The 22,943-nt window shown below is 44.6% G+C and overlaps 1 long non-coding RNA gene across 2 annotated transcripts; it reads left to right on the top strand.

Moving 5' to 3' along the window:
• The first annotated feature begins 64 nt into the window (after nucleotides 1-64).
• On the top strand, nucleotides 65-21,551 carry LOC129541419 (uncharacterized). 2 transcript variants are annotated; one of them, XR_016037158.1, is made up of 4 exons: nucleotides 65-1,100; nucleotides 2,214-2,344; nucleotides 11,747-11,830; nucleotides 16,210-17,698. It is a non-coding gene; the product is annotated as an uncharacterized LOC129541419 (long non-coding RNA). The 2 variants fall into 2 exon arrangements; XR_008682819.2 differs by lacking the exons at nucleotides 11,747-11,830; nucleotides 16,210-17,698 and adding an exon at nucleotides 19,706-21,551.
• The last annotated feature ends 1,392 nt before the right edge of the window (nucleotides 21,552-22,943 follow it).

The raw sequence follows: 22,943 nt of genomic DNA, 5'->3' as shown, positions 1-22,943 counted from the left end.
TTTTCACTTTCATGCATTGGAGAAGGAAATGGCAACCCACTCCAGTGTTCTTGCCTGGAGAATCCCAGGGACGGGGGAGCCTGGTGGGCTGCCGTCTATGGGGTCGCACAGAGTCAGACACAACTGAAGCGACTTAGCAGCAGCAGCAGCAGTGTCATATTTTAGATTCAACATATAAGTGATATCATGTGGTACTTATCTGACTTGCTTCAACTTAATATGAGAATCTCTAGGTCCATCTGTGTGGCTGCAAATGGCATTATTTCATTATTTTTATGGCCAATATTCCATTGTACATATATATATATATAAAGAAAAGATGTTACATATATATATATACACATACACATTGTAAAGCAACTGCACTCCAATAAAAGATAACAAGTGAAAAAGTAAAAAGAAACCCCCAAACCAAAAAATAAACAAAAAACATATTATTAACTTGGTGATAATAATGGTAAATGCTACCGAGGGCTCACTACACATCTGACAGTTTAGCTCCCCATTCAGTCCCTGTAACAACCTTTGATATGGGTATTACTACTTTTGCTATTTTGTTGATGAAATGACACTAGGCTTTGGAGAGGTTAAGAATCAGACTGATTCCGGGGTGCTAGGGCTCAGATACGCTGCTCTCCTACCCTCTGAGTTTTGATCCTGTGGGCTCCTGAGAGGCTGAGCAGATGCTGGGGACAGATGCAGATCTCAGGGAACCAGAGGGGTGGTGAGACCACAGGGAGGAATCTGGAGGGCACAGCGGGGCTGTGGGGTGGCTGAGAGGGGCAGAGGAGCCCAGGGGCCTCGGAGGTAGAGGCTACCCCAGGGGGGTTTAAGGTGTGGGCTGAGGAAAACTCATCTGACTCTCTTAGCTGCTGGGTTCCGAATGCCTCCTGTGTCCCAGGCACTGCTCAAGGCGGCGGATGCAGCGGGGGGTAAGGTGGACCAGGTTTCTGTCCTTTTGAAATTTATTTCCCAGTGGAGGGAGACAGACCCTAAACCTCAGCACAGCTATTGTTTAACTTCAGATAATGAGCAACCATCAAATCCAGACCTGCCTTAAGGGGATTTTTCAGAGGGCACGTGGATGACGCAGTGAACAGGTGAGATGTCGCCTTCCAGTGCTCCCTGTGGGTCTGTGCAGTGTGAGCATCAGGAGATCACTGCCCAGAGGCAGACTGGCTGGAGGCCAGGCATTTTCGGTATGAATTCTCAGGCCAGGACCCTGGGTGCCGTGGGGGAGGAAGCAGGTGTGCAGTTGGACAAGAGCAGAGCAAATATAGAGCAGAGGACAATGAGGGAAGCTGAGTGAGGACTGTGAAAGCAGAGGGGGTGGGAGTTGGGTCAAGTAAGAGTGGTTGTGGTTCAGGCTAGATCCCCAGTCAGAGAACAGTCTGAGGAGCCTTTCTTGGAGAAGGTCTGGGCCAGGGAGCTTAGTGCCAGGGATCAGACTGATGCCAGCTCAGAACAGGATTGCATACATAGGGTAATGTGCGGAGGAAGAGTTTTGAGGTAGCCCCTCACTTCAGTGGAAAGGGGAGACCTGGCTGGTTTGTCATGTCTGTCACAGTCACAGCGGGAGGGGAGTGGCACTGAGCGCTGATGCCTTGGCGGGGTGGGAGCCGTCCACCTTGGTGGAGGGGTGCTGGCTCATCAATAGCATTCTCTAGAATTGCCACTGTGTGGCAGACACGGAAAGCAGGCTGCGTTCTAGCCAGTTTTATTATTTTAAAATTTGCTACAGACAAGGCCCCCCTTTATTGCCCACATGTGGGGAGGACCACTTGTGAAAAGTGAAAGTCGCTCAGTTGTGTCGGACCCTTTGCGACCCCATGGACTCTACAGTCCATGGAATTCTCCAGGCCAGAATACTGGAGTGGGTAGCCGTTCCCTTCTCCAGGGGATCTTCCCAACCCAGGGATCGAACCCAGGTCTCCCACATTGCAGGCGGGTTCTTTACCAGATGAGCCACCAGGGAAGCCCTCCCCCACGTTGCTGTACCCCTATGTAGGGGCCAATGGTGGGACCAAAGCAGACAGAGCACTGCTTTTTAGCATCTGTTGCAAACCTCAAGTGACAGGATGCTCACCCTGTATTTTCCAAAGACTTGGAATCAGGAGGGAGTGTCCTGGGTTAAAGTTTGTTGACTTAAAAATATATGCACATCCTAAAAGTTAAGAGTTTTGTTTTAAGTTTTGTTTATTTTATTTATTTAGGCTGCCCTGGGTCTTCACTGTGACACATGGGCTTGATTGCCCCTTAGCGCACTGGATCCTAGTTCCCCAACCAGGGCTGGAACCCACGTCCCCAGCATTTCAAGACAGATTTCTAACCACTGGACCACCAGGTGAGTCCCTGGGAGTTATGTTTTATTTGTCAGAAATTTTTATGACTTTAAGCCCAGGAGCATCACCTCAAATAATTCTGAGAGAACTATTCTGAGGAGGCAAAGGGGGAAGTCAGGATATATAGGAGTTTTGTAAAAAAGGGCAGATAGTCTGATCGTCAAAAGATATTGTTAATTAAAACCAGATATCTTAAGGAATCTAGTGCTTTTCTATGTAAGGGAAGGTTCAAGAGTCTGGGCTCATGGAAATAATTTCTTTGATATGCACCTCAGCTATCTGGGACCAGTATCCTGTATTTTCATATCTTAAGTTTCCTCGGGGTTTACCATGGGAGTGGCTGCAGTCTGATGGCTATTAGAAGTCAGGGATTCTTCTCCTTCCTGAGTTTCCTCTGGGCTCACCAGCTCCTGTTGAAAGGCTGCAGTCGCTGATGATTGGGACACCTTTTGTTTAATGATATGGCAGGCAATATTCCATTTCTCAAGGTGGACAAACCCTGTGACTTTCAGAGCTTTTCCTCATCTGTGTAGCAGAACACTGGGCTGCAGCCTTATTTGTGTGTCTGCATTGGGCACTCTGGCATCGAGTGGGCAGCCCACCATGGGTCTTCTTAGAACAAGAGCCTGGGCATGGTGGGAAAAATGGTGAGGGGTATTGGGGGGCTGATTATATGGCTCCTGGACAGTAATATTAAGATCATCTTCCCCCAAAAGAGAAGAAATACTATCCCAACCTTTTGGAGGGGAAGTTGTGGGTGGAGATGGAAGGCAGAGGCGGCAGTGGGAGGAATCGAAGGACCTGGGCTCTGTCTGGGCAGGGTGAGAATTGCTGAGGATGGTGGGACTTGAAATATCCTCATGGGGTGCAAATCCTTTGGGGTTGGCTGCAGGGGCTGTGACCCTTGATGAGAATCAGACTCTTAGAGCTGAAGAGGGGCCTATGGGACCACAACTCTTGTATGCATAGCGTATGGGGATGGTTTAGTCTAAGGGGACAAGGGGTTATGTCTACAAAATGAGAGTGATGCTTCCCGTTTTACTAACTGTCACAGTGGCTGTCAGTGCCCACCCCACTCGTGACCTCTGGACCCTGACTATTCCCACACATACTGTTGTGTCAGCTTGTGTTTCTGTGCCTGAGGACTTTCTCTGGTTGCAGGACCGTGCTCAGCACCCTCACGGGGCAGTCTGAAGGCTTGGAGAGCTAAGGGACCAGGAGCAGCACCTTAGCTCTCAGCCAGAGCTGGGTGGAAGTAGTGGGTAAATACTGCAGCTTCCTTGTTTCTCTAGGCGCGATTCTGTCCTGTGTGTGTCCCAGAGTCTCCAACAGGACTGAGCCCCGACTGCCCATAGCAGTCCCAGCTTCTTGAGTCACCCTGAGTTCGTTTCCTTCTTCCCTCCCTTGTAGGAGCTTCCTGGGATCAATTCCGGAATAACCGACTTTACTGCAGGATCTGCTTTGGGGAATATAGAATCTAAGACCCTAATAGCTTCCTGATAAAAATGGCAGGTTGATAGCAGCTCCTACTGTAGCCGGAAGAAAGTAATACAGTAAAATTGTTAAGTGTTTCGTGAGCTAAAGACCCCTGTGAATACAAAGGGCTGTAGGACTGTCTTAGAATGTGATCAGAAGGACATGAACTTTCTGGTCTGGCAAGTGTAGATTCAGATCCTAAATGTGCACCAGTCACCATGTGGCCTTGGGTGTGTCACTTTGCCTCCCTGAACCTCAGTCTCCTCTTCTGAGAAAGGTGATGGGCAGCAGTCCTCACTTTTCGTGTTCTCTGAGGACTGAAAATGGTGATGCTGGTAGGAGGCCTGGCGTAGAGGCTGGCTGAGAAGCAGGCACTGGTGGATGGGCACTCGTACCCACAAAGGTCAGTGTGCTGTGTGTCTCAAGTCAGTGATGGTGCTTGTAGCCTGGCAGCCCCTGAGGTCCTCTCTTTTCAGTAAAGGCAGATTTGAGGTTGGGAGCTTTATCCCTGGAGCAGCCAGGGCCTCGCTGTTCCCCTTCTGACTCTGAACCTGGCCTTTTGCCGGAATGGTCTCCCAGGTAGGCCTGGCCCTGGCCCTACTCCTGTCTCCACCACCCCAGCTGGCACCCTGGCAGCCAGGCCTGTCTGCTTATCAGCTCCCGTGTTGACTCAGGATGGGTATGAGCCTCCTGCTCCCCCTTGGAAAACAAGAAAACATGTTTTGCCAGTGGCGGGGTGGAGTGGGGTGGCCTCTCTGGCTCCAGGCCGGGCCCCCAGCAAGGCTGCCAGTGGGCAGGCAGCCTGTTGTTATTGGAGTGGAGAGCTGGCTCCCCAGAGCCTGTTTCCTCCAGCTGTCCAAGCACGGCAGGCTGGCGGGCTGGGGAGGAAGCCCCCGGTCTGCAGGCCCCAGCTGAACCCCCTGTCACAACACGGGAACAATGGCCTGGAGGGGCTTGAGGGTGCGTACCAGAGCAGCCCCGTCTGTTCCAGGCTCCCACCAGCGACAGGGACAGGTTGCTACAAGGCCTGCTTTCCCTCCCCCGTCTTGTTTTCTACCTTGCTGGGCACACATTGTCTCCCACCACGGAGCCAAGGAAAATAGTGGCCTCAGGAAATGTCTCTGGGCTGTTGTTGGGGTTCTACAGGTCTGGGAGGTAGCAGAATGGGAGGAGGGGACCAGAGCGGGATCAGCATTGCACAGGCTCCATTCTGCTTGGGACTGTGGCTAATGAGTCAGGGGTCTCTTTCTGTGAGCACCTTGAGTACTTGGTCTCCTTGCATCTTTGTGTCTTCAGGCCCTGCCTAGGGCCTGGCACAGAGCAGAGAGCAGAAATGATTTGTTGAATAAATCAAAGGAAGATTGAACGTATGAACAGCTCAATTTCTAGCTTTGCTACTTAATGGCTATGTGACTTTCAGCAGGTTACTTAAAGCCTCTCTGAACTTTGCTTTCTTCATTGGTAAAATAAGTACCTCCCACTCCAGTGTTCTTGCCTGGAGAATCCCAGGGAAGGTGGAGCCTGGTGGGCTTCCGTCTATGAGGTCGCACAGAGTCGGACACGACTGAAGTGACTTAGCAGCAGCAGCAGCAGCAGCAGCAGGCTTGTTGTGAAAAAGAAATGTGCTTCTAGCATCTTATTTTTCTTCTGGGGAACATATGCCACAATAAATCCCATAGATTGTAACCAGCATTAGTTCTTGATGGGTGCTGCTGGTGTTATCAGAGAAGGCAATGGCAAGCCACTCTAGTACTATTGCCTAGAAAATCCCATGGATGGAGGAGCCTGGTAGGCTGCAGTCCGTGGGGTCGCTAAGGGTCGGACACGACTGAGCGACTTCACTTTCACTTTTCATTTTCACACATTGGAGAAGGAAATGGCAACCCACTCCACTGCTCTTGCCTGGAGAATCCCAGGGACGGGGGAGCCTGGTGGGCTTCCATCTATGGGGTCACACAGAGTTGGACACGACTGAAGTGACTTAGCAGCAGCAGCAGCTGGTGTTATTGTCAGTGTCTGATTTAAAGAAGGTAGCCACAATGTTAGCAGTAAGAGGTCTATAGTACTGTTTCCTTGGGCTCAGGAAGGGGGTTGAGCAGATGCTATCCTGCCTGGGGCCAGGAGTATCTCTCCCCACCTATTCACAGACCTCTGCACTGTAGGCTGGCTCCTGGGAGCCTGGCCAGCCTTGATAGCCCTTGGGGATGAGGCAAGTAGTTTTGGGTTCACTTGGAGGACTCAGGTGGATCAGGCTGTATAGGCTCTACCATCTGCTACCTAGTTTAACCCTCACAACAATCATTTGAAGAGGACTCTGGTATTCCCACCTTACAGATGGGGACACTGAGTCTCAGAGAGAAAGAGTCACGCAACCAAGGTCACAGTGCTGCTAATTTATAGAGAGATTGGATCTAAGACTTAGAAATGCCAAGTTATGTTCATTTTATTGTGCCTCGCTGCCTATAGATACAGTGTACTACGTAGAACCTTGAATTGTTGGTGGGATTTGGCTTTCAATGACTTTGGACTAAGGACTATAAGAAAAAATAAAGATGGAGGTTGAGCATAGAGCAAGGGATGGAAACTGAAGAATAGAAAGCTGAGGGCTTTTGGGGAGTGGTGTTCAGAGTAGGAAGGATGAGGGTGGGTACACATATATTTCAGTAGTCAGGCAGACTAATGCTGTAGCAATAACACCAGCAAAAAGAACTACTCAGCTCTCCATGGGGCTCCCCAGGTGGCTCAGTGGTAAAGAACCCTCCTGGCAATGCAGGAGACCTGGGTTCGATCCCTGAGTCAGGAAGATTCCCTGGAGGAGGAAATGGCAATCCACTTCAGTGTTCTTGCTGGGATATTCTCAGCAAGATGGATGGAGGAGGGAGCCTGGTGGGCTACAGTCCATGGGATCACAAAGAATCAGATGTGACTAAGTGACTGAGCACATGTGCGCGTGTGTGTGCGCACACACACACACACAACTCTCCACGGCTTAATACAGGTAAAGTTCATTTGTTGCTTATTTCATAGTCCAGTGGGGGAAGGAGGGAGCTATTTTATGCAGTCCTTCAGGGACCTAGGCTTCTTCCATGTTGTAGTTTCATTGTCTTCTAGGGTCTGAGTCCTCCACTGGATCCTCTCTATCCTCCAGCAAACAGAGAGATCGTGGGGAAGGCAACCCACTCCTAACTGCCACGCCCACAAGTAACTCATATCACTTTCATCTACATTTCATCTACATATGGGCAAGAACTCGTTGTGTTGTTCTACCCAAATGCAAAGAGGCTAGAAATGGGGTCTAGCACTGTGTCCAGGAAGAAGCTGACAACGTGATATGGGTGAATCCTAGCAGGCTCTGCCACAAAAATATCAGTGCTTTGAAAAATATATGTAACTAAAAAAAGCAGAGACATTACTTTGCCAACAAAGGTCCGTCTAGTCAAGGCTATGGTTTTTCCCATGGTCATGTATGGATGTGAGAGTTGGACTGTGAAGAAAGCGGATCGCCAAAGAATTGATGCTTTTGAACTGTGGTGCTGGAGAAGACTCTTGAGAGTCCCTTATACTGCAAGGAGATCCAGCCAGTCTATTCTAAAGGAGATCCATCCTGGTTGTTCATTGGAAGGACTGATGCTAAAGCTGAAACTGCAATACTTTGGCCACCTCATGCGACGAGTTGACTCACTGGAAAAGACTCTGATGCTGGGAAAGGTTGGGGGCGGGAGGAGAAGGGGACGACCGAGAATGAGATGGCTGGATGGCATCACCGACTCTATGGACATGAGTTTGAGTGAACTCCGGGAGTTGGTGATGGACAGGGAGGCCTGGCGTGCTGTGATTCATGGGGTTGCGGAGAGTCGGACACGACTGAGCGACTGAACTGCACTGAACTGAACTGAACAATCACTAGGGCTTCCCTGGTGGCTCAGATGGTAAAGAATCCACCTGCAATGTGGGAGACCTGGGTTTGATCCCTGGGTTGGGAAGATCCCCTGGAAAAGGGAATAGCTGGAGAAGGGAATAGCCACCCACTCCAGTATTCTTGCTTGGAGAAGTCCATGGACAGAGAAGCCTGGCAGGTTACAGTCCATGGGGTCGCAAAGAGTCAGACTTGACTGAGCGACTTTCACTTCACAACCATTACTGAATTCTTTCTATGTGCAAGGTCTGTGCGAAGTTCCCTAGAGAGATTATCTCATTTAATTCTTACTTAATCCTCACAACAGCCCTGTGAGGTAGGTTCTAATAGAGATGGTGCCCTACTTACAGCCCAGGAAACTGGCAACCATCAATCTGCTTTCTCTTACTGAAGTTTTGTCATTTCCAGAATTTCGTAAATGGAGTTACATAACTTTTCGTCTTCTGTGTTTTTTACTCAGCTTGTTTTTAAAATTCATCCATGTGGCTGGTATGATCAATCTTTCATCCTTCCGAGTGGGTTTTGTTATGGTATTTCATTATGGTTTTAACTTGCATTTCCTTATTTACTTACGTTATCTTTTCATGTATTTCAATTATTACTTTTGATGAAATCCCATTTGTCAGTTTTTTCTTGCATGGTTTGTACTTTTGTGTTCTAACAAAACTTTACTCAACCGGAGAATTTATCTTCTTTTTGCTTCTAGAAATTTTTATTATTAGCTCTCATGGTTAGGTTTTTGACCTACTTGGGGCTAATTTTTATGTATGGTGTGAGGTAAGGGCTCAGGTTCCTTTTTCCCTTCAATATCCAATTGTTCCAGGACCATCTGATGAAGAAACTATCCTTTCCTCACTTACTTATCTTACATCTTTGTCAAAAAGCAACTGACAACATATGTGTAGATCTGTTTCTGAATTTTCTATTCCATTCTGTTGATCTATTGTTTATTGCTATATTAATACCACACCTTTTTAATCATAGTAAGTCCTTAAAACAGGTAGTATATGTCCTCCAACCTAGTTATTTTCTTTTTAGGAATATTGCATTTTGAGACCCTGTTATTAGGTGCATTCACTCCAGTACTCTTGCCTAGAAAATCCCATGGATGGAGGAGCCTGGTAGGCTGCAGTCCGTGGGGTCGCTAAGGGTCGGACACGACTGAGCGACTTCACTTTCACACATTGGAGAAGGAAATGGCAACCCACTCCAGGGTTCTTCCCTGGAGAATCCCAGAGACGGGGGAGCCTGGTGGGCTTCCGTTTATGGGGTCACACAGAGTTGGACACGACTGAAGTGACTTAGCAGCAGCAGTAGCAGCAGCATACTCATTTAAGATCTTCTTAAATTTGTTTGTTTGTTTGTTTTGTCTACGCTGTATGGCATGTGGGATCTCAGTTCCCCAACCAGGGACTGAACCCACACCCCCTGCAATGGAAGTGTGGTGTCTTAACCACTGGGCCACCAGGGAATTCCCTTGAATTGGTGCCTTTACATTATGAGATGCTTTCCTATCCCTGGTAGTATTCTTTGTTCTAACGTATATCTTGTCTGATGTATACATAACCATTCAACTATCTGTTAGTATTTGTGTGGCATATTTTTTCCATTTTAGTTAAAAAAATACAGATCATTTTTACAGAAGTTTTAGGTTTACAGCAAAATTGAACAGAAAGTACAGAGTTCCCGTATACTACCTTCCTTCTCCCCTTCCCACCTCCAGTCTCTCCCACTATTAATCAACATCCGGAACCAGAGTGATACATTTGTTGTAATTAATGAACCTACACTGATACATCATCAACACCCAAAGTTGATAGTTTACATTAGGGTTCACTCTTCCTGCTGTATATTCTGTGGGTTTTGACAACTGTATAAGGACATGTATTCACTATTACAGTATCATACAGACTATTTTAATTGTCCTAAAATCATTGGTACTCTTATTTATCCCTCTCTCCTCTCTAACCCTTAGCAACCACTGATCTTTTTTCATTGCCGCCGTAATTTCACGTTTGCCAGAATGTCCTATAGTTGAAATCATACAGTATGTAAGCTTTTTAACTTCTTTTACTAGATAATAAGCATTTAAGTTTCTTTCATGTCTTTCATTGGCTTAATAGCTCATTTCTTGTTAGTGCTGTATAATATCCATTGTCTGAATGTGCCACAGTTTATCCACTCACCTACTGAAGGCTATCTTAGCTGTCTCCAAGTTTTGGAAATTTTTAATAAAGCTGCTGTAAACATCTACGTGCAAGTTTTTGTGTGGGTATAAAGTTTCTTTGTTTTTCCCTTTGTGGACATAAGTATTTTTTTGTAGTTCTTTCTCCTCTACATGCATATACACTCTTTATTTTATATTGGAAGATAGCTGGTTAACGAACAACGTTAAACCTCCCTCCCATCCAGGCTGTCACATAGCAGTGAGCAGAGTTCCGTGTGCTATACAGAAGGTCCTTGTTGGTTATCCATTTGTAGTGTGTACCTGGACATAACTTTTTGACTTCTTTGCTTGTGACATTGAGAAGGAATGGAGAAAGGAGACATCTTTGCCTTATTCCTAATCTGAGTGGGAAAGTTTCTAATTTCTCGCCATTAGGTATGTTTACTGTGGGTTTTTTTGTAGATATTCTTTGTCATGTTGAGGTATTTATCCTCTATTCTGAGTTTATTTCACTTTACTTTCTTCTTGCTTGCATAGTTTCTGAGGAGAGGTAGATGTAATTTTTATCTTTGCTCCTCCTACAGGTAAGGTGTTTTTCCCTTCCGAATTCTTTCAGGATTTTTTTCTTCATTTTTGACTTTCTGCAATTTGAATATGCTATTTTCCCTGGTGGTTCATATGGTAAAGAATCTGCTTGCAATGCAGGAGACTTGGGTTCAATCCCTGGGTTGGGAAGATACTCTTGAGAAGGGAATGGCAACCCACTCCAGCATTCTTGCCTCGGAAATCCCGTGAATAGAGGAGCCTGGTGGGCTATAGTCCATGGGGGTCACAAAGAGTTGGACATGACTGAGTGACTAACACACACTTGCCGTGTTGTTCAGTCACTCAGTCGTGTCTGACTCTTTGCAACCCCACGGCCTGCAGCGCACCAGGCTTCCCTGTCCTTCACTGTCTCCTGGAGTTTGCTCAGACTCATGTCTGTTGAATCAGTGATGCCACACTTGCCTGGTTTTAGTATTTTTGACCTTTATCCTGCTTATTGTTCCCTGAGCTTCTTAGGTCTGTGGTTTGGTATCAGACATTAATTTTGGGGAAATTCTGAGTCATTATTGCTTCAGATGATCCTTCTGTTCTTTTATCTTTTTCTTCTTCTTGTATTCCCTTTATGTATATATTGTATTTTTTGTAGTTATCCCATGGTTCTTGGATATTCTATTCTGTTGTTGGTTTCAAGTTTTTTTGTTTTTTGTTTGCTTTTCAGTTTTGAAATTTTCTATTGTGTTATCTTTAAGCTCAGAGATTCTTTCCTCAGCTGTGTGCATTCTACTTATAAACGCCTCAAAGTCATTCTTTAATTCTATCATACTGTTTTGTTAAAAAAATCTCTAGTAGTTCTTTTTGATCTTTTCTTAGCATTTCTGTCTCTCTGCTTACATTGACCACCTGTTCTTGCATCTTATCTCTTTTATTCACTAAAGCCCTTATCATATTAATCATAGTTATTTAAAATTCCCAGACTGGTAAATTCAACATCGCCATCATATCTGTATCTGGTTCTGATGTTTACTCTGTCTCCTCAAACTGTTTTTGCCTTTTAGTATGTCTCACACTTTTTTCTTGCTAGCTGGTCATGATGTACTAGGTAAGGGGAACTTTAGTAATGTGGTGGGGAGGTGTGGGGACAAGGGAAGTGTTCTGTAGTCCTATGATTGTCTCAGTCTTTTAATGAGGTTCTGGACTGCGAGCCTCACAAGTTCTTCTCATGTGTTTCCTCCCTGCCTCCCTTTGGTGAGACAAGTTGGCAGTAGGGGATTGGAGCTGAATATTTTCCTTCCCTCACAGGTCAGTTGCTGCTGTTGCTGCTAAGACGCTTCAGTCGTGTCCGACTGTGCGACGGTCAGTTAGGCTCTGATAAAACTCCAGCAGGTAATGTGTTTGCTGTGTCGCTTCAGTTGTGTCCAACTTTTTGCGACCCAAGGGCCCATAGCCCACCAGAATCTTCTGTCTGTGGGATTCTTCAGGCAAGAATCCTGGAGTGGGTTGCCATGCCTCTTCCAGGGGATCTTCTCTTATGTCCTCTGAACTGGCAGGCGGGTTCTTTACCACTAGCGCCACCTAGGAAGCCCACAGTAGCTTACGCTCTGGTTAAATAGTTTCCCCTGAGGATCAGTTCAGTTCAGTCTCTCAGTCGTGTCTGACTTTTTGCAACCCCATAGACTGTAGCATGCCAGGGCTTCCCTGCCCATCACTATCTCCTGGAGCTTTCTCAAACTCATGTCCATAGAGTCGGTGATGCTATCCAACCATCTCATACTCTGTCATCCCCTTCTCCTCCCGCCTTCAATCTTTCACAGCATCAGGGTCTTTTCCAGTGAGTCAGTTCTTTGCATCAGGTGGCCAAAATATTGGAGTTTCAGCTTCAGCATCAGTCCTTCCAATGAATATTCAGGATTGATTTCCTTTAGGATGGACTGGATGGATCTCCTTACAGTCCAAGGGACTCTCAGGAGTCTTTTCCAACACCACAGTTCAAAAGCATCAGTTTTTCGGTGCTCAGCTTTCTTTATAGTCTAATTCTCACATGACTATTGGAAAAACCATAGCTTTGACTAGACGGACCTTTGTTGGCAAGATAATGTCTCTGCTTTTTAAAGTGCTCTCTAGGTGGGTTATAGCTTTTCTTCTAAGGAGCAAGCATCTTTTAATTTCATGGCTGCAGTCACCATCTTCAGTGATTTTGGAGCCCAAGAAAATAAAGTCTGTCACTGTTTCCATTGTTTCCCCATCTATTTGCCATGAAGTGATGGGACCAGATGCCATGATCTTAGTTTTTTGAAAGTTGAGTTTTAAGCCAGCTTTTTCACTCCTCTTTCACTTTCATCAAGAGGCTCTTTAGTTCCTTTTCACTTTCTGCCTAAGGGTCGTATCATCTATGTATCTGAGGTTATTGATATTTCTCCCGGCAATCTGATTCCAGCTTGTGCTTCATCCAGTCCAGCATGTCTCATGATGTAGTCTGCATATAAGTTCAATAAGCAGAGTGACAATATACAGCCTTGATGTACTCCTTTCCCAATTTGGAACCAGTCTGTTGTTCCATGTCCAGTTCTAACTGTTGGTTCTTGACCTGCATATGGATTTCTCAGGAGGTAGGTTAGGTGGTCTGGTATCCCCATCTCTTGAAAAATTTTGCAGAGTTTGTTGTGATCTACACAATCAAAGGCTTTGACGTAATCAATAAAGCAGAAGTAGTTGTTTTTCTGGTATTCTCTTGCTTTTTTGATGATCCAACGGATGTTGGCAATTTGATCTCTGGTTCCTCTGTCTTTTCTAAATCCAGCTTGAACATGTGGAAGTTTGCGGTTCATGTACTGTTGAAGCCTCACTTGGAGAACTTTGAGCATGACTTTGCTAGCGTGTGAGATGAGTGCAGTTGTGCGCTAGTTTGAACATTCTTTGGCATTGCCTTTCTTTGGGCTTAGAATGAAAACCGACCTTTTCCAGTCCTGTGGCCGTTGCTGAGTTTTCCAAATATGCTGGCATATTGAGTGCAGTACTTTCACAGCATCATCTTTCAGGATTTGAAATAGCTCAACTGGAATTCCATCACCTCCACTAGCTTTGTTTGTAGTGATGCTTCCTAAGACCCACTTGGCTTCACATTCCAGGATGTCTGGCTCTAGGTGAGTGGTCACACCATCGTGGTTATCTGGGTCATGAAAATCTTTTTTTATAGTTCTTCTGTGTATTCTTTAGCAAATAATTGTATAGAGAGAGTTACAAAATTTGTATAATGTTTCAAATATGTCAATATTTAATGCTTTTTAACACATATGTTAAAACCCAATGGTATATTTAGCTACATTTGGAAATAATGTCGAAACTCCCACTGACGTCTCTGCTGGGATGTTAAGTTCTTGCTTGGTTATCCTCATTATCTCTAGTTTAGGTGTGTTTGGCTCTGACCACACTCTGTGGTCATCTCCTGAGTCTGTCTGGAGGCCTCTTTAGATCTAATCTTGGGAAGCCATCCTGGGCTCGCTGACTTATTGAGCTCTGTTCTCTGCTGGGAATGGGTCTTCCCATGGCTAACACTTGGCTTGTGCACTATGGTCCTAACCTAACACATCTCATGCTTTTGGGCTGTGTGCTGGGCTTGGTCTCCTGTGTCTGCCCCTCATTCCCCCTTATGGGAATTCACCCTCCCTACGCTGAGTTTCTGTTTCTGGTTTTAAGCTCCTCTGGGTCACAGCCAGGCCGGACTGACCACTGTTCACTGAGCCCAGGACATGGCCTGGGTAGTCTGGTCCCCTCACTCTCAGGTTCATGTGGAGGGGGCGGAGCAAAGGTGGTCCCCGCACTCTCAGGTTCACCTTTGGAGGGGGCGGAGCAAAGGCTATGCCTTTCATATACTTACTTTTATTTTTTAAAGTATTTATTTATTTGGGTGTGCTGGGTCTTAGTTGCCACATGAGGGATCTTCAGCTGCAGCATGTGGGATTTATTAATAGTTCTCTGACCAGGGATGGAACCTGCGCCCTCTGCATTGGGAGTGTGGAGTCTTAGCCACTGGGCTCGCAGGGAAGTCCTAGGATATGCCTTTTAGAAACAACATTTTCCACTTAACAAAGACCCCAAACATATAGATCCTGGAATAAACATAGTCTCCACCAGGAAAGGCTATTTAATTGCATTAAACTCTCAGATTTGACAGATTAAAAATAAATCCAATTTATGGACGCTAGAAGTGGCTAATACTCCAGATGACAGAATCCAGATTTAAGAGGACGGTTCTTGTCAGTTGGAGCAATGGACTGAAGTGGACATGGTGGCATTTCCCTGGTGCAGATGTCAGATATGTCATTTTTAATTCTCAGATTCACAATTACAGGAGCTCAGGCTTAGTAATAGCTTAGTGGCAGCCCACATGTAAAACACTTGAGGGTTTTAGCTGGAAAGCTTTCCAATTATATTTTGCCAAACTAGCATGACCCTGATTATGAAATGTCTCTCTTGTATGGCACACAAAGAAGCCTAGGAACAATTTTACTAAGGCTTTTAGTTGAAGTGTAAGCAAAGTGAGAATATATGGTCTGATGACGAAAGATTGCTCAAACAATTAAACAGGTAATTTTTGTGGCAGAAATGTAAATTACTAAGGTAGATTCATGGAGAAGAAAATTTTGAATAGGCAGATAGTCACTGAGTGACAGTGAAAAAAATTTTAAAGGATGACAAAGGTGGCCTTGAGTCCAACTGGCTTTATAGCGAGTCTGTTCAAGCCTTCGGGGAATCTGCTGTTAAAACAGTTGCAGAGCATATAGTCTAGTTTTGTTGGTCATTGTCCTGGGTATAGAATTTCACCTTGGAAATCACTGGACTCAGAATTTTGAAGGCTGTGATTCCTTTTCTACTATTGTAGCCTCTGGTATTGTTGCAAAGTGTGATGCCATTCTGATTCTTGAGACTGTGTTTTGTCTTTCTCTGGAAATCTGTAGGCCCATCTCTTTGTCTTCTGTGTTTTGAAAATATTCAGACAATACAGAGGACCTATATTGTCCATTGAGCTGGGCACTACTGATTGAAAATCCTCTCAATCTAGGATTTTCTCTGATTCCTTTCACTTTTTTTTCTGTTCCCCTTTTTAGAACTCCTGTTAGTTGGTCTTCTAACTTTAACAACAACAACAACAACAATAAAAAAGCTAAACTTTTGTAATGTCTATCTCTTTGTCTTTTACTCTATCTTCTGGAGTGGTTGCCTAGCTATCTTCCAAAATATTTACTGAAGTGGTAGTAGTGTGATTATGATAGTAGTAGAATTGAAAACTTCAATAAATATTTTGGAAGATAGCTAGGCAACCACCCCAGAAAATAGAGTAAAAGACAAAGAGATAGACATTACGAAGAGCCAACTCACTGGAAAAGACCCTGAAGTTGGGAAAGATTGAAGGCAGGAGGAGAAGGGGATGACAGAGAATGAGAAGGTTGGATAGCATCACCTATTCAGTGGACTTGACTTTGAGCAAGCTCTGGGAGTTGGTGAAGGACAGGGAAGCCCGGTATGCTGCAGTCCATGGGGTCACAAAGAGCTGGACGTGACTGAGAAACAACAAATTTTGTTTTTTTTTTCCCAAGAATTTGATTTTGTTGTCCTCTGCATGATTCTTCTTTAGCATATCGTCACTTTTTTTCAAGGCTGCAATACACTTTTATCTTTCTAAAGAAAGCAGTGATAGTTAAAAGAAGTTTTAATCTCCATCCATAATCTGTAACCTCTAGAAAACTTTATTCTGTTTCATACAGGATGTTTCCCCTGAATGCCTGACCCCCTTGGCTGTGTGCTCGTGTTGGAGAGAGGGTCACTGACTGGTGGCTCTGGGTGAACGGGTGGGGCTTCCTGACTGCGGCCTTCACTGCATGATCATCTAGCTCTCAGTTTCCTTCGGGAACCCTAGTGCTCCTTCTGTGGGTCTTTTCTTTTGGATCTGTCGGACTCCACATAGAAGATTCTTTCAAACATCTGCCTGGAGAATACATACCTGGCTTCCAAGATTCTCAAGAAAAGTAAAAACAATTTTTTGTTGTTCAGTTGCTTAGTCATGTCTGACTGTGACCTCATGGGCTGTAGCACTCCAGGCTCCTCTGTCCTCCACCATCTCCTGGAGTTTGCTCAGATTCATGTCCATTGAGTCAGTGATGCTGTCTAACCATCTTATCCTCTGCCACCCCTTTCTCCTTTTACATTCAGTCTTTCCCACTATCAGGGTCTTCTCCAATGAGTCGACTCTTCACATCAGGTGGCCAAAGTACTGGGGCTTCAGCGTTAGCAATAGTCCTTTCAATGAATATTCAGGGTTAATTTCCTTTAGAATCGACTGGTTTGATCTCTCTGTAGTCCAGGGGATTCTCAAGAAAGAAGCACAATTCGAAAGCATCAGTTCTTTGGTAGAAAGTATTCTACTAAATATTAAGATGTGTTACAAAGCTACTTTAATGAAAAGGGTGGTAGTATTATTTAATTTGATAGGTTGATGGAACAGAATTTTAGGTAGTCCAGAAATAGGCCATTTTATGTACAAAAATGTAATATATGGTCAAGCTGATATCACAAATTTGTGTAGTGAGGATTATTGTAAAGAAAAAACTAATGAGATATCACCTCACACCGGTCAGAATGGCCATCATCAAAAAGTCTACAAACAGTAAATGCTGGAGAGGGTGTGGAGAAAAGGGAATGCTCTTGCATTGCTGGTGGGACTGTAAATCGATACAGCCACCATGGAAGACAGTATGGAGACTCCTTGAAAAACTAGGAATAAAACCACCGTATGACCCAGCAATCCCACTCCTAGGCATATGCCCTGAGGAAGGCAAAATTGAAAGAGACACACATATCCCATTGTTCACTACAGCACTATTTACAATAGCCATAACATGGAAGCAACCTAGATGTACATCGACAAATGACTGGATAAAGAAGTTGTGGTACATATACACAAGGAATATTACTCAGCTGTAAAAAGAATGCATTTGAATCAGTTCTGATGAGGTGGATGAAACTGGAACCTATTATATGGAGTGAAGTGAGTCAGAAAGAGAAAGAGAAATATCGTATACCAACGCATATATACGGAATCTAGAAAGATGGTACTGAAGAATTTATTCACAGGGCCGCAATGGAAAAACAGACATAGAAAACAGACTTATGGATAAGGGGAGAGGGGAGGAGAGGGTGAGATGTATGGAAAGAGTAACGTGGAAACTTACATCACCACATGTAAAATAGATAGCCAATGGGAATTTGCTCTATGGCTCAGGAAACTCAAATGGGTTTTGTATCAACCTAGAGGGGTGGGATGGGGCGGGAGATGGGAGGGAGGGAGATTCAAAAAGAAGGGGATATATGTTTACCTATGGCTGATTCATGTTGCGGTTTGACAGAAAACAAAAAAATTCTGTAAAGCAATTATCCTTCAATAAAAAAATAAATTAATAATAAAAAGAAAAAACTGATGTATTTGACTAGATAGAAATTAAAAAGGACAAAATAACACACTGAGAATTTTTTTGACTGGGCTTTGCTGAGATGGGAGCAAAGACAGGGCCTTCCTTGCGGTGCGTGGGCTCTGCATTGCGGTGGGCGGGCTTTAGAATGTGTGGGTTCAGTAGCTGTGACACAGGTTTAGGCGCCCTGTGGAGCGTGGGATCTTACTTGCCCAAGCAGGAGAACCTGCAGTGGAAGAGCAGATTCTTAAACACTGTACCACCGGGAAAGTCCCAGGAAATTTTTAAAATAACAAATATACCAGATTAAGAGTTGAATTTTTCTCTCTATAAAGAAGTTACACAAATTGATCAGAAAGCAGAAAACCCGAGTGAAAGATGGGCTAAAAAAAAAAAAATCACAGAAGAAACACACGTTAAAGATGTATATCTTAAAATCTTTAGGCTCACTACTGATCAAGGCTTATTCATTGAAAGATGATATATTTTTTCCTGATTAATAATTAATAAAGGAGTAAACAATTTTAATAGTGCTAGTGTGAGTGCTTTGAAATGGACACTTTCATACAATACTATTGAACATATGAGACATTTTTACCAGAAAGAAGCTTGTGTTGCATCTAAAACCATCCTGAACGACTATATGGATCCCCTCTCTTCTTCAGCTGTTCCCTCCGTTGAGATGCTCTTCCCCATCTCTTCCCTGGAGCCTTCCTCCTCACCTTTCAGGTGCTGAAGCTCACCTCCTCAGGGAGCCTCCCCTGCCTGGTTGTCTAGATCAGATCCTCTTCTTGGAGTCTTATCTATCAACCAGCCTTCTGGGAGCCAGCTCGGGGGAGATGGCTGAGGGTCTCACCATTCAGCGTGTAACTTCTGTTTCATTCCTGCATGTTCTTTATGGCGCTCCCACCCTCTACTCAGCTCCAGAGGGTAGGGGAAGGGTGGTCACCTCGCTGCTCAGAATGGAGGAGGGGACCCATGAGCACCTACTTTCAGTCGTTTCGGCTCCACTTTCTCTACACCCTCAGAGGTAGTTTACTTCTTATGATTTAGCTGTGCTTTTCTGAATCATCCACAATGAATTACTTTCACAATCAGAAAAAAGCCCCTAACTTTTAAACAGTTTAAATGTCATACCTTTTGACCCAGTAATTTCACTTCTTAGAATGTCTTTCTTTTCAGGAAATAGACAACTTGGAGAACATGTACAGAGATACACATCACAGTACAATTTATTTGAATTTTTGAAAGTCATTCAGTTGTGCCCGACTCTTTGCGACTCCATGGACTATACCATGGAATTCTCCAGGCCAGAACACTGGAGTGGGTGGCCTTTCCCTTCTCCAGGGGATCTTCCCAACCCAGGGATCAAACCCAGCTCTCCCACATTGCAGGTGGATTCTTTACCAGCTGAGCTACCAGGGAAGCCCAAATTTATAATGGAGGATAATTAGTTGCAAACAATCTAAAAATCCAACATTAGAGTCATGGTTATGTAGATAATTTTTGTTGTTCAGTTGCTAAGTCATGTCCAATACTTTGCGACTCCATGGACTGCAGCATGCCAGGCTTCCCTGTCCTTTACTATCTCCTGGAGTTTGCTCAAATTCATGTCCATTGAGCCAAGGAAGCCATCTAACCATCTCATCCTCTGTTGCCCCCTTCTCCTGCCCACAATCTTTCCCAGCGTCAGGGAAATGAGTTGGCTCATTGCATCAGGTGGCCAAAGTATTGGAACTTCAGCTTCAACATCAGTCAGTCCTTTCAATGAACATTCATGGTTTATTTCCTTTAGGATTGACTGGTTTGAGCGCCTTGCTGTCAAAGGGACTCTCAAGAATCCTCTCCAGCACCACAGTTCAAAAATATTAATTCTTCAGTGCTCGGCCTTCTTTATGGTCCAACTTTCACATCTGTGCATGACTACTGGAAAAACCATAGCTTTAATTATATGGATCTTTGTCAGTAAAGGGATGTCTCTGATTTTTAACATGCTGTCTAGTGATAAAACCATATGATAAAGACATTAAGTGGTTTCCAAAGGATACTTGATAACATGAAGAAAAGGCTTATGAGTTAATGTAAACTTAAAAAAAAAGCAGAATACAAAATTATGGTTACACCTTTATTCAGATTTTATTTAAATATATACATGGAAGTGTCTGGAAGGAATCACTTCTGAATATTAACAGTTGTTACCCCTAGATGGTGGGATCTCATTGTCTATAATGATCATGCATTACTACCTTTATTATTTCCCCTAATAATATAGAATATTATTATATTCCATAATAGTATATATAGAACCATATATTATTCATATATGGTTCTATATATGAAAGAGAGAAGAAAATAGAAAAGTTAACGTAAGCCTAGATTGCATTAATAGAGGTAGAAATTTTGAGACAAGAGAGGTGATAATCTGGATTCTGACCACCTGGAGTATCTTGTCTAGCACCCAGGAGACTGTGGCCGATGTTTAGAGGAAACGACAGAGAATGAGATGGCTAGGTGGCATCACCGACTCGATGGACATGAGTTTAGGTGAACTCCAGGAGTTGGTGATGGACAGGGAGGCCTGGTGTGCTGCGATTCATGGGGTCGCAAAGAGTCGGACACGACTGAGCGACTGAACCAAACTGAACTGAGACAATCTTCAGGTTGGCCGGAGACTTCTGGAATTCAGTCAGCTGGAGGAATAGGAGAAGAACGTTCTCAGGACCAGCCTGGTGGCTATCAGTAGGTGACTGCAGTGCTTGGGTGGGAAGGGCAGAACTGTTGAGCCTTATGTGGTCCTTGACATCTGAGCTGGAGCTGGTGGGAGAAACCATAACGTGGAAAAAGAAGCTGTAACAATCCTGAGAGGAATACCTTTTCCTGGAAACATCAGTAGTCAAGTTGAAGTTAGTGTGAAAGGAAATGAAGGACCGCCCCCACCCCCCCATTGAAGGCACTGGAGGTCAGTGGTAAATTCATGAGGTCAGCAACCCAGTGGTCAGTGAGTCAGCACATTAGATTGGGAAGAAGTTTTGACATCACCCAGCCCACCAGCTCCCGGCTTTGTTTATGTGTGGCTCATGATGTTCGCTGCTCCCATGGGCTGCAGATAAGATGACCTTGGGTTGTGAAAAACTCCCAGTGCACGCCACATAACCCTGTCTTTTTCTTACTCAGAAAGGCAATGTGGATTCAAGTGACTGAAATTGACCTTATTATAAGAAATGAACATAGAGTCTATTATACAGAGTGAAGTAAGTCAGAAAGAGGAAGATAAATATTGTGAAGCAAAGTGAAAGTGAAGTTGCTCAGTCATGTCCGACTCTTTGCGACCCCATGGACTGTAGCTCCTCTGTCCATGGGATTTTCCGGGCAAGAGTATGGAGTGGGTTGCCATTTCCTTCTCCAGGTAAATATTGTATACTAATGCATATATACGGACTCTAGAAAGATGGTACTGAAGAATTTATTTGCAGGGCAGCAGTGGAGAAACAGAGATAGAGAACAGACTCATGGACGTGGGGAGAGGGGAGGAGAGGGTGAGATGTGTGGAGAGAGTGACACGGAAACTGACCTCACCGTGTGTAAAATAATAGCCCACGGGAATTTGCTGTAGGTCTCAGGAAACTCAGAGAGGCTCTGCATCAACCTAGAGGGGTGGGATGGGACGGGAGATGGGAGGGAGGTTCAAGAAGGAGGGGATATATATACCTATGGCGGATTCATGGTGAGGTTTGACAGAAAACAGCAAAATTCTGTAAAGCAATTCCCTTCAATTAAAAATAAATAAATTAAAAAAAAATAATATTGAGTCTGTTCTGATTCATGGAAAATAACCAATCTCTTGTGAGCTGCAGATCAATGATTTGGACCGAGTTACTCCTGTGATGCTCCTCACAGCTGCCCTATTCCTGGTTCTAGTTTCCAAATACCTGTTTCTCATCCAGTCCTTTCACGTCACAGTGGTGACGCTAAAGACCCAGAGGGGAGAAAGGACCACAGTGGAGTGAGTGGGAGGCAGGAGTCGAGCCTCCTCCAGCTCTTTCTGTGACTGAGGGTTGCCTGTTATCAACTTAGATTTTGGTGGCGAGGGATAGACTGGTGGGAGGAAAAAGAATGTGATGGAAGAAATGAAATGTGAACCTGCTGTGTCCCATCGAAGCCACATCACAAAGGAGATGCCTGAGATTACTATATATGCTCATATTGTTCATACATATAAGTAAATTTTATATTAGAGCATATTTGATTAACAACGTTGTGTTCATTTCAGGTGTACAGCAAAGTGACTCAGTTACACATATACATGGGTCTGTTCTTTTTCAAATTCTTTTCTGGTTTAGGTTGTCACGGAATATTGAGCAGAGTTCCCTGTCCTTGTTGGTTATCTGTTTCAAATACAGTGACTGAGCGCCTTCACTTTCACTTTTCACTTTCACACATTGGAGAAGGAAATGGCAGCCCACTCCAGTGTTCTTGCCTGGAGAATCCCAGGGACGGGGGAGCCTGGTGGGCTGCCGTCTGTGGGGTCGCACAGAGTCGGACACGACTGAAGCGACTTAGCAGCAGCAGCAGTGTTGAGTTCAGTATATATTAACCTCCTCCTTGACTTCCTCTATCAGTGCTTGGAGGTGAGGTGGGCTCATGGAGTGGTGGTATGGGTTGAATTGTGTTCCCCCAAAAGGTATTGCTAACCCCTAGCCACTCAGAATGTGACCTTATTTGGAAATAGGGTCTTTACAGAAGTGAGCAAGTTAAAATGAAGTCATTGCATGTGTACTCAGTTGTATTCGACTTTTTTGCAACCCTATGGACTACAGCCTGCAAGTCTCCTCTGTCCATGGGATTTCCCAGGCAAGAATACTGGAGGGGGTTGCCATTTCCTCCGCCAGGGGATCTTCCCGACCCAGCAATCATTGACCCTGCATCTCCTGCATTGGCAGGTAGATTCTTTACCATTTAGCCACCTGGGAAGCCCTATAATGAAGTCGTTAGGACGACCCTAATCCAATAGGAATGGTAACTTTATAAAAAGG

The sequence above is a fragment of the Moschus berezovskii genome, chromosome 4, assembly GCF_049115385.1.
Source record: "Moschus berezovskii isolate FMDL1 chromosome 4, NW_MosBer_1.0, whole genome shotgun sequence".
NCBI lineage: Eukaryota > Metazoa > Chordata > Mammalia > Artiodactyla > Moschidae > Moschus > Moschus berezovskii.
This window is presented reverse-complemented; position numbering and strand designations above follow the sequence as displayed.